The sequence below is a fragment of the Vulpes vulpes genome, chromosome 15, assembly GCF_048418805.1.
Source record: "Vulpes vulpes isolate BD-2025 chromosome 15, VulVul3, whole genome shotgun sequence".
In the NCBI taxonomy this organism is placed as follows: Eukaryota; Metazoa; Chordata; class Mammalia; order Carnivora; family Canidae; genus Vulpes; species Vulpes vulpes.
Genome location: NC_132794.1, coordinates 36,833,570 through 36,846,193, shown reverse-complemented (window position 1 = coordinate 36,846,193; position 12,624 = coordinate 36,833,570). Strand labels below are relative to the sequence as shown.

The 12,624-nt window shown below is 35.8% G+C and overlaps 1 protein-coding gene and 1 pseudogene across 4 annotated transcripts in view; one reads left to right on the top strand and one right to left on the bottom strand.

The window, feature by feature from the left end:
• The window catches only part of CADM2 (cell adhesion molecule 2), a 1,056,396-nt gene that overhangs the window by 819,186 nt on the left and 224,586 nt on the right, over window positions 1-12,624 (bottom strand). The window lies entirely within an intron of this gene.
• On the top strand, window positions 9,680-10,540 carry LOC112910193 (large ribosomal subunit protein eL8-like; annotated as a pseudogene).

Genomic DNA, 12,624 nt, shown 5'->3' with positions numbered 1-12,624 from the left:
CAAAACAGAAATCAATACACAGCTTTTTTTTTTAATCTTTTCTAGGATAAACCATTTTAGACCTGTAAACCTCTTTATAAATTTTCTATTTCCTCTCAATTTTGTCAAATATTACTGAAGTTGAACTACTCCCTCATGAGGTATAATTTTAAAATAGAAGTATCTAATAGATTATAATAAGTATTTGATTACATTTTGAGTTGTAACTCCTAATAAACTATAAGGGAAGAGATCCAAAAAACTAGTAGTCAAGGTCTTTTTAAAATCTGAATATATGGAAGAACATAACAGAAAATTATAATTTATTTTTATTTTTGTCAACACAGAAGAAAAGCATGTACAGTGTGTTTGCCCATAGCAGTCAATGCATGAAGACACCTCATACTTTTGGCATTCATTTTAAATCATGTTCAATAACAGCATGTTTAAAATGAAGGCAAGCTGTCATAAGGCAAACTAGGGTATAAGTGTTTGGCAATTACAAAGCACCAGAACATTTACCAATCTGAATATTCAAGAATTGTAAATCATTAACCATAAGTAAACCACCTGCTGGGGACACTCTAACCCAGTATAAAGATTTGCCATGTGCAGAATTGTCAATTTCAGATTGAATTTTTATTCAAGGACCAATGGTGTTTAAGATGATTTGCGTGAAACTTTTATTAATTTCGAAAATAAAAATAGTTATATCCCTCACAGAATTTTAGATATTCAGAGAGTCCTATGTAAAATAGCACTAGTTTTCATCCTCCATTGCATTTTTATCAATTACTAAATAGCTCACTGTTATAAGTGATGGAGCAATATTTAAACTTTGTCTTACATTTTTTTTTTCTGCTGTTTTCTCAAAGAAAAATGAATCTGACTTGCTATAAGTGTAAGAGTTTTAGCTAGGCACATACTTATCACTATATATACATATATAGCTTACTTTGCTATAGACTGTGAACAGTATTTTTACAATACTTAGATACTCTTAACTAACTCTACAATTTTCCAATCAGTTACAAAATATGTGTGTGTGTGTTGCTGGTTTTCATGGCTTATCTATATTGTCAAAATCTCATTACTTCTTTTTTTTAAGATTTATTTATTTATTTATTTATTTATTTATTTATTTATGATAGACACACACACACAGAGAGAGAGAGAGGCAGAGACACAGGAGGAGGGAGAAGTAGGCTCTATGCCGGGAGCCCCACGCAGGACTCGATCCCACAACTCCAGGATCGCACCCTGGGCCAAAGGCAGGCACTAAACCACTGAGCTACCCAGGGATCCCTCATTACTTCTTTTTATGATGAAATGGCTAAGATCTCCTGGATGGGAATTAACTATTTGCAAAACTTAAAATAATTGCAATAGAATAAAAGAAGAGAATCTCTGTTCTCATGATGCTTCATGCATTAAATCTAGATGAAGTACTTCCCATATTATAGACCAGTATCTTGCTGAGAGCTAATAGAAGGCCACCACTGCCTCAGCATCCACAAATTAGGTTGGAGCTTGGTCGACAGTGGGGGGCACACAGAAGTTTCACAGTTCCCAGTCCTGACTCATTGAGACTCAGAGACACTGGATCTCCCCTACAGAGAGGTGAGTAAGAATCCCAGAAGGGTAGGAGACATAATTTTGACTAATGAGAGGCAGGAGACTTGAAAACGTCAATACATAAATCCCTTGAACTGGAATCCCCAGTAATCAAAGAACTTTTACATTATCCAGCCAAGCTATGCAACTGACTTGCATTCCAAATCTATCTGTACAGGCAAAGGTTTCCCAGTGTTTTGAACATGTGTATCCGTTTGTTTGGTTGTTTGTTTGTTTGGTTTTTTTTTTTTTTGGGGGGGGTTGGTTTCTTTCTTTTTTTTTTTTTTGGGCATGTGAATTTGTGATATGTGCCACACTTTGAGTACTTTTGACACTAAACCCATGCTTTAGTATGTTTCGCACTGTTTCTGAAAGTTTAGATTCCATCAAGAAGACTAGTAGACCCTGGGGTCTGTTCCTGTCCTCAAGATATTTTTTATTTATGTCTGATGATGCCAATGCAGGCCGTTTTCAAATGAAACTTCAAGAAAATGCAGTATGATGCCTCCTGGAAAACCAGGATCACATAGCTTCTTAAACTGTAAGGCAAAACTGCCAAGAAAACTGATTCCTAGGTAGCAAGCATGAAGGTTCTGATGGGTGAGGATGCTAAATGCTCCATAACAAGCATAGATTTCTTTCTGCCACAGCCTCTGTGACATTCTAGCTTCCTAGTCATCTTCATTTTGTCTGTTTTTTAATCCTTATTTTTACTCTTTATTATTTCTTCATTCCACACTACAGAAAAATATAGGCATTTATCACATTTCAGTCATCAGACAATAACTTCTATTTAGATTGTCAAGATCACCACTATCATCACATCAGTCCTAGCAAAACTTACTCAATGGCTTATACGCTTTGCCCAGATCGATCATTCTCTGCCAATCCACATACTTGTTCCTTCCTAATGCCACTCTCCTACATAAAGCCTCTCACTAGTTTCCCCATGGTTCAGAATAAACTCACTAGTCTACAAAACCCAGTGTGTTCTATGCTCTGCTCTTGAGCTTTATTTTGTAAGGTTCTGCCGTACAGTCTCTCTGGTCCAGACTAAATGCAAGTTCTGAATCCCGCTCCCTGTCATATTTCTGTATACAGTGGCACTCTGCAAGTGCTCGTCTCCCTGGAAGCCTCCTTTATGATAATCCTATATTCTTGCTTTCACCAACCTATCCTGCAGATATTACTTTCTGAACTACTTCCATAGTTGAGTCTTCTCTAACCTCCCTGCTTGGGTAAAATCCCTATTATACAATCTCACAAACTCCTTGTCAAAACTTTATACAGCTGCAATCTTACATTTTTAGTGTAATTATTTGATTAGTATTTGTCCTCCACTGTAAGTTCCATGGGGGGGCGGGGGGGGGGGGGGGACGTCAACTTTTGTTTTTGAGAGCTTTCCTAGCCAGTGCATGGCGCATTTTGGGTGTTCAGTGAATGCATTTCTCGAAGGTATGAAATGCTAAAAGGTATTTTACATCCGTAGGGAAGTGGGAATTATTCTATGGACAAAAGGGTGACAAATTTTGTAAGCCGGGAATAGCATAATCAGATCTGTGATGAAGGAATACACATCACAGCAATTGGAGAATGCACTGGTGTGGGAAAAGACTGGAAGTGTGGAAAGAGGTCCAGAGAGCTACTGTATCAGTCTAGGTTCGAAAGACTGAGGGTTCAGATAAGGAAAGCGGTAATGCAATGGAAGGTTGTGGGGTAGGGGTACTAGTGTTTGAGAGAAACATGGTAATAATGGGAGTCATTGATAATTTCATATGTTGAAACAAGGTGGATGAGATATCAAGAAATTCTATCATGTAAGGAGAAGCAGATTTTATTTTATTTTACTTTTTTAAAGATTTTTATTTATTCATTCATAGAGACACAGAGAGAGAGGAAGAGACACAGGCAGAGGGAGAAGCAGGCTCCATGCAGGGAGCCTGACATGAGACTCAATCCCGGGTCTCCAGGATCACACCCCAGGCTGCTGGCCTAAACCTCTGTGCCACGGAGGCCGCCCAAGGAGAAGCAGATTTTAGAGAAAAGTGTAAATTCTCGGTATAGTATAGGAAAGTATAAAATGTTAAATAAACTTTGTTAAATAAACTTTGACCATATCATGAATAGGTCTGTTGGTCAAAATCTAGCACCATCAGCATAAAGTTGTACATTGAAACAAGGAAAAGGAGCTATTATACCCTTGATATCATCTTTCTTCTAACTATCCAGTTTGAGAAGAATGGAGTCATGCAAATAATTTAAAAAGTCCTGTAACCTATAGAATGTATCTCTTCTCTACCAAATATACCTGGGTGTAAAGACTTGTTTTGCCATATCAAGTTTCCTGGAGGTATGGCCATACTTCTTTACTTACACTGTCATAATTTCTGGAACCTCAAACCCTCCTTACTTTGACTATGAAAGGCTGAAGCATCACCTTTTCCTGATAGTTCCTCCATCTCTTAATTGTACAGTTTACCAACACATCATTCATTACCCTGCCAGACTAAGGTCTTTAAATGCTGCTTTCATCTTAAAAGAACTTATTATAATGGTTCTCTGTTGTCTTACATATCTAAGTCAAATTTGGTCTCTTTACAGCCCTCAAAAAAAAAAAACAAAAAAAACAAAAAAAAAAACCAAAAAACAAAAACAAAAACAAAACAAAACCTGCCTTAACTGTCTGTTCTCCTACACGAACCCTAGAGTGAGTTAAATCCTATGGTTACCGAGTGGTTACTTTTTTCTTCACTTTTTCTCCTGCTTCATGTCAGTCACATCAGCACGTTAAGTGCATGATAAAAATCATACTGCCCATCTCTTTCACAAACGTGTCCACCTTTTCCCATTTCCTACTAGTCTCCACTTTTCCCCTTTCTAAAATATGTACACACTTTTTTTGGGGAACTTTTGATATACATTTCCACTTTTAAGTCTATTTGGGGTTACTTCCTACTCCTCCACTTCTTGGCAACCCAAATGGCATGCAGGCATTGAGCACATGGCAGGCGTTCAGTGTGTTCTCTTTGTGATGACTAAGAAGGATGAGCTCTTGTGAATGCCCAAGGAGAATGACAACAACAACAAAAAAATAGAATGAGTGTATTTTAATGTCAACAGGGCACAGAAATACACTATTGAGAAAAATGGGAAGATAAGTGCTGTTTTTACCAAATAATTGAATTCTCAAAGACTTCTGTTTAAAAGTTGAGTAAGAAGCGTTAGAATTTCCCAGCAAATAACTACTTCAGACCTTGAAGATTCAATTTTGTGTGTAGTAATTGTGCCACCTAGCACGCCCTGAAGTTGATTTGACGGGCCTCTAATTTCTGCTCTTATGCTCGACAATGTGATGGATTTTTCTCTTATTATGAATGATTTATTATAAGCTGTCAATAAATATATCATTTTACACGTAAAATTCCATTTTATATGAACAATTGAGTTTATGAGACATTGTGACAGCAAAGTTAGATGGGCTTTGTGTAGTTAGTGAAAAATAGCTGCTTTATCTGATTCTCTGTACAGAAGCAGCTCTTCCTTAACATGCCTCTAGTGACCCTGCATGTGGAAGCCTTCCAGAGATCACAGGTTTTCTGTTAGTTACAGATAAACACCTCCAGAAATTAGCAAAACAGGTTTTTTTGATGATGAGCATTTGAAAAAAGTGAATCCTCATTTAGGCTTTTGGAATTTAGTAATACCTACTACCCCAGTTAGTCATGTAACATTTTTTTAAATTATTTATTTATTTATATATTTATGATAGTCACAGAGAGAGAGAGAGGCAGAGACACAGGCAGAGGGAGAAGCAGGCTCCATGCACCGGGAGCCCGACGTGGGATTCGATCCCGGGTCTCCAGGATCGTGCCCTGGGCCAAAGGCAGGCGCTAAACTACTGCACCACCCAGGGATCCCCTCATGTAACATTTTTACACTCCTTTATTCATTCACTTATTCATTCAACAACTATTTGGTTATACGGAGGAATGTAAAACAAAGCCTCTGCCCTTATGGTGCTTTTATTCAGGGTCATTGATTTTTAACAGATACTATGATGTAATTAAACTACAATCGACTTAGAGCACAAATATGGAACCAAAGTTTATTGGTTTATAGTCCAGTTGTGGGTAAAAAACTTGCTTGTCTCTCAGTTTTCTCATTTGAAAAGTGGGAATTCTAAAGAACATTTTTGTCAAAACATTGTACTAAAGATAAAATATATCAGTATTACTAGGCACTAAGAAAAGTTTCTGTCACATTGTAAATACTAAATGTTTACTGTAGTTATATTTAATCTAACATAAGATTATTAATAAGCAATGTGTACAAGTGAACTGCTAGCTGCTAGCTGTTAGTGACTCGAAAACAAGGTATGATCTATCTAAATGTACATGAGTAAAAGACAATAGGATACAAAGCAAGACTTTGCATTGGTTATGCCATAAGAAAACAGTTGGTAACTCTAAAAGAATATAACTTCACATAGATGTTAATTTTACAAAGATAATTATTAGCTTCCTGGGCTATATCTGTTCTAAGGACTTCTATTTGTTTATCTATATTTTGCCCATAAAATATCATTTATCTATACTGATTACAAAGCATAGTAGCCTATAAATCTTCTTTTTCTAAAAATAGAATTTGAAATTTAAAGAAATGGTTGCTAAACATTTTAGCGCTTTACATATCTGTATTTTGACTCTTTTTTAAAGATCAAGTTAAATAAACACTAGGGATTTTATATGTACTTGACTAATTAATTGGCGCAGTTACCAATCTCATTGCATTTATTAAGAAAACTTTATGAGAACAATAAATCCTAGTTCATCAGGGGAAATTAAAACTTATGGAAGTTGGTAAGAAATAATAATCACTGCATTCTACAAGTTGAAGATGGCAGCACATAAGAGGACACATTCCCCTGTTACATTCAGTAATTCAGGTTTGTCATACATTAATTTGCTCAATACTCTCCTACCTTTTCTTGCTCTCTGCCATCTCTAAAAATGCCCTACTCAAAATTATCACCTTTCTTTTAAATTTCTACAGGCACTGATTTTGTGTGAGTTTGGGAAATAATATAATTTCATGGGCATATTTCAGTTCTTAATTTCCTTAATTCATTTTTAGTCCGACTACAACACAGCCATGGCATTCAGATACAATGCTTTGCATAAGGCAAAGAGTACAAATTTCAATGTGCTACTGAATATGCTATTACAGAATATGCAAATGAATGTGCTATTAAGTTTCACGTTTAAGATGATTAAGAAGGATGGTTTTAAAACTTCACAGGAGATAGAAAAAGGCTGTGGTGAAAGCAGAAAACAAATACTTGTTAAAAGAAAAAGTGCATAACCACAAAAGGAAGAAAAACTTTAGCGTTAGAAGGGCACAGACATCCTATTGAGACTAGTGATGTTGTGGTAGGAGCCTCTTAAATGACCCCCAGTGATCCTTACCTTTGAATATTCATACCTTTTTAAATCTTCTCCTTTTGAGTGTGGTCTGAGCCTAGGGACTCATTTCTCAAGAATACAATATAATAAAAGTAATGGGATGTCACTTCTGAGATTAGGTTACAAAAGATTCTGGCTTTTGTCTTCCTCACTCTTTCTGGCTCTCTTGCTTTTGTGGAGGGAAATCAGCTATCATGAAGTGAACTGCCCAATAGAGAATTGATATCTCTAGACAACAGTCATCAAGGACCTGGTATGTGCCAACAGTCAAGTGAAACAATGAGTTTGGACATGAACCTCAGTTGAGCCTTGAGATGGCCATAGCCCCAGTCAACCTTGATTATTACAGCTTTGGGAAAGCCTTTGAACCAGAGTTCAAAGGCAGCTAAGGCTTGCCTAGATTTCTGACTCACAGAAATTATGAGAAAATAAATGTTTGTTGTTTCAAATGGACCACCATGTACTTAATTTATCCAGAGTTATCTGTGCTGATGCACATCCATGCCTCTGGTATTAAAATAGTAAGTTTCTGGAGGACAGGCAAAGCAATATCTAACAAGTTTTGGACACTGTTTATTTCAGAACATAAATGTATATCAATTTATTTATGTGTCCTCTTGATAAGCATAACAGATTTTTATAGCAAAATGAGCTACTTAAATTGTAGCTCATTAAACTTAAATTACCTAAGTAATTGTTTCAAATTCCTGGTTCACTTTACCTTAATATTATTGGAAATACACAATTATTTATTCAAGGTTCAGGGTCCTCCCATATGTCACTTAGAAAAAGAAGAAAAAAAAAACCCAAAACCCTTGCAACCTAGATTTGAGGAATGGAAAGTTGTTACCAAATCCTCTCTAATCTGTCAGAGGAAAACAACTCCCTTTCAAGTCAGAAGAAACCAAAAGCATGAAATGCCATTCTACATGGTTTCACTTACAGTTAATTCCATAAACTGTGATTAGTTTGAATATATGTAATATTAATAGCTAACTTTCTGCATCAACAGATGCAAACTTCAAAACCCTTGTCTATTTGCTCTTCATTTTTAAAATGCTTGCTTAAAAGATATAATATCAAGGGCTTTTCATGCTTAGAAAAAGACAGATAACCAAGTGTAATCCTACAATAATATTTCTGCTCAAACTAGGTTATGCTGATTGACATGTACAGGATGTTTTTATGAGCACACAAACATGAAAAAAAGAAATACACGTATTGAATTTCATCTATTCTGACTGTATGAACTATATAACAATACAACAAATTCTTACACCTATATTTAAAAAAACAACATGCCAAAAATATCCTGAGCAAATACAGAAATAATCATAGCTTAATAAAATTATCATTCTCATATTTTAACAAATATATTTTGTGTAATTACAATGAGTCAAAGATGAACTTATAGATATATAATAATTTTGTGGTTATTTAATATGCATTTCTGAAAAGATTTATCAGCTATCTTTCAAAATGGTTTGTGCATGCACATAACTAAGACAAAAATCAAAGAACAAATATTTTTTTAAATGACAGCAAAGAAAAATCATGCTGACAGTATTTTAGAAATATGTGGCCTTCATAGGCTTCTGCTATAGAAATTAAATCATATCCAATAGAAATGATAATTAGCACTTAATACTATATCTAAACATTTTAATATCTGAACTAAAATTTCTAGAATCAAAATTTTAAGCATTGACATATTTTCAAATATCTCATTACATTTTACAAGTTATTGAATGTAAACATAAATTGTGACTCACATCATTATTTTATGTAAAAGAGAAATATCACTAATTAAACTCTGATACACTAGGGATTTTAAGATGCTTCACAATACAGATATGTTAAAATGTAAAAAAAAAATGCATGTTATTTCAATGAACTATGATAATTACTTTATGTACCTATACAAAATACTCAAAAAAGCCTAAAGGTCTGTGGAGATTTGGTGAAGGAATAGGTTCACACTTTTTAAAAATCCACTAAAATTACTTTTCTCAACTACTATTTTTTTAGACAAGAGTTTCTATTTCTGTACTTCTAAAAATCCACATTGGTTTTTAATGAATATCAATTACACTTCAATTTTTCACATTACTCATGAAAGAAAATAATTTAGACTCCTTTACAGAACTGCCAATTGCAATTTACCTTGGCTCTTTCAGGCAAGAGGAGGTTCATAAATCAGCAAGTTAAGCATTTAGTAAATGACAAAGAAACAAAATTACAAATGGATAATATAATCCAATATGTTCCCTCAAATAACAAATTTAATATAGTTTTAGCAAAGAGGATCTTAAAATTTATAATGGGACATTTCTATTTTGTATTGGAGTCTTATTATTGGAAGAACTCTCAGAAGGAAGCTAAAAAATGTTTGGAAAAATAATTTATATCACATTGTCTTAAAATTTCAGTGAATAGGAAGTCTCAAACTATTGGGAAACATTGCCTTAAATATTTCTGTAGGCAGCTGTTAAACTGTGTAAAGAAATAAATTATGATAAATATAATAAAAGAACATACCTGGAGGTAATAGTGTATCTACAAATTTTTTTTTCTTATTAGGACTTTTGAAAGAGGGTTTGTACTCTCTCTTCCAGCCATCCAAGATGCTAAAAGGAAAGAAGGCTAAGAGGAAGAAGTTGATCCTGCCCTGTCATTGTGAAGAAGCAGGAGACCAAGAAGCTGATCAATTCCTTGTGTAAGAAAAAGACCAAGAATTTTGGCATAGGAGAGAGCAAAGTAGATGAGTAGCCCAAAAGGGAACTCACCTGCTTTGCCTAATGGCCCCGCTGGCTACAGAGGCAAAGGGCTATTCTGTATAAACATCTAGAATTCCCTACCTGCCCTGCCCCCCATGGTAATGGTAATGATAATGGTAAATCATTAACCAGTTTACCCAGGCCTGGAGCGCCAAACAGCTACTCAGCTGCTTAAGCTGGCCCACAAATACAGAGCAGAGACAAAGCAAGAGAAGAAGCAGAGATTGTTGACTTGGGCTAAGAAGAAAGCTTCTGACAAAGGGGATGTCCTCGCTAAGAGACCACCTGTCCTTCAAGCTGGTGTTAATACTATTCAGCAACTTGATGGAAAACAAGAAAGCTCAGCTGGTAGTAATTGCACAAGATGTGGACCCCATTGAGCTGGCTGTCTTTCTGTCTGCTGTGTGGTCAAATGGGCATTCCCTTCTGCATTGTCAAAGGGAAGGCCAGCTGGGGAGGCTGGTGTACAGGAATGCCTACACCACTGTTGCCTTCACCCACCCAGGAATGCCTACACCACAGTTGCCTTCACCTACGTTGACCTTGGAAGACAACGTAGTTCTGGCTAAGCTGGTGGAAGCCATCAGGACTAATTATGATGACAGATATGATAAGATCCACTGTCACCAGGGAGGCAACGTCCTGGGCCCATATGTTGCCTATCTGGAAAAGGCAAAAGCTAAAGAACTGGCTACCAAACTGGGGTAAGTATATGCTGTTCTGTACATTGAAGTAATAATAAATTCCCTTTCAAAAACAAACAAACAAACAAGGAGTTGCTAATGTCATTATGTTATCTGTTAGTTGCTGGACTTTAGGTTGTGAGGTATTCTAATTTTTCTTAAAAGATTTTATTTATTTGTTTATTCATGAGAGACACAGAGAGAGAAAGAGGCAGGCACATAGGCAGAGGGGGAAGCAGGATCCTCACGGGGAGCCTGATGTAGGACTCCAACTCAGAAGCCCGGGACCAAGCCCTGAGTCGAAGACAGATGTTCAACAGCTGAGCCCCCTAGGGATCTCATATTCTAATTTTTTTTTCAAAATCAAGTTTGTGACCAGTAGCACATTTCTACCATTGTTCTGGAAGATAATTATAAGATCTTTCCTAGATGTTCAAGACAATACTTTCCATGGATTTGTCTCATTTCCCACCCTCAAAGAGAAAGAGAAAAAAATAATATTCATAACAAATCTAAAAATTTATTAGGTCTCAGCAAATGCCATCCCCTTTTATTCCAGTTTAAAAATGTACTTTTACAAATCTTCTACGGCTGGGGTGCCTCAGTAGGTTAAGCATCTAACTCTTGATTTCAGCTCAGGTCATGATCTCATGTGTCCTGGGATCAAGCCCCATGTGGGGCAGTGCACTCAGCAGGGAGTCTGCTTCCCTATCCCTCTGCTCATCCCTCTGCTCACTCTTGCTCTCTCTTAAATAAAGAAATCCTTAAAAAATGATAAACTTAAAAAAAATCTATACTGCCAGCCACTATGTCCCTGCAACCATATTCAAGTGCCTGTCATACCACATCCCATTTTGAGGCATGCTGTCTTAGCATAGCAGGACCTTTTACCTACCAGGCACTGTAATAAGTGTTATATAGATCAAGCTAAATTGCCATAATACTTTCCTTCTAAACTCCAGAATGTCTTTTGTGGTTGAAAAATAATTACTTACTCAATTCAACAAATATTTATTAAGCATCCATTCATTTTTGTATTTTTTCCCCTTGAGGACTGCTATCCTTAAGAGCAGCTGGAAGCAAATGGCTCCCATTTATTAAAGACTTTTATTTTAAAGATGCTTAAGTGCAGTTCACAGCTCTTCAACTGCTCTTACCAAATCCTCAGAGGCTCCATTGTAGAGGAAATTCATGTTTTATCATACAAAAACAGGAGTAATGTGTTCCATTTTCATTTTGTCAAGAAACTATCAGCATTACAACCAGGGGAGGGATATGCAGGGTAGACATGTCTAAATATGTCATATATTACTATTATAAATAAGCTTATTTATATACTCATATTGATAATCTGAATTTACCTTTCAAAATGTTATGTAAGGGTTTATTATATTTTAATTACTTCCGGTTTATTTTTTTTTTAATTTTATTTATTTATGATAGTCATACAGAGAGAAAGAGAGAGGCAGAGACACAGGCAGAGGGAGAAGCAGGCTCCATGCACCGGGAGCCTGATGTGGGATTCGATCCCGGGTCTCCAGGATCGCGCCCTGGGCCAAAGGCAGGTGCCAAACCGCTGCGCCACCCAGGGATCCCTATTTTTTATTATTTTTTTATTTTATTTTATTTTATTTATTTATTTATTTATTTATTTATTTATTTATTTATTTATTTTTACTCCTGGTTTATATCAAAATTTAGATAATACAAACAACTGTTAAGTGTTTTTGGATAGCATATGCTCCTATTTCCAATAAGAACCACCACATTTTCCCCTTTTTCTCCTGAGGAGCAGAGTCATTAGGTGCCAATCTTAAAATAAATATTCTTTATTTGAATCAATATATAGATGATTCCTTCCAAGAACATTAGTCATAGTACTGCTGGAAACTGTTTCCAGATTTATCCTAACCAAAAAAAAAAAAAAGGATCTTCTCTAGAGAACCTTTGTGGGTTCTTTTCTCCCACTTTGGGATTGAGAAGAGTACTCCCACTACATTCTCTGGGGATGTCAAAAATAATACCCATCTGTCATTCTGTCTTGGAGTCAGGGTTATATTTCTCTTACAGGAGACTTACTGTTTTAGCACTTTGTAAGGTCGTTTGAAA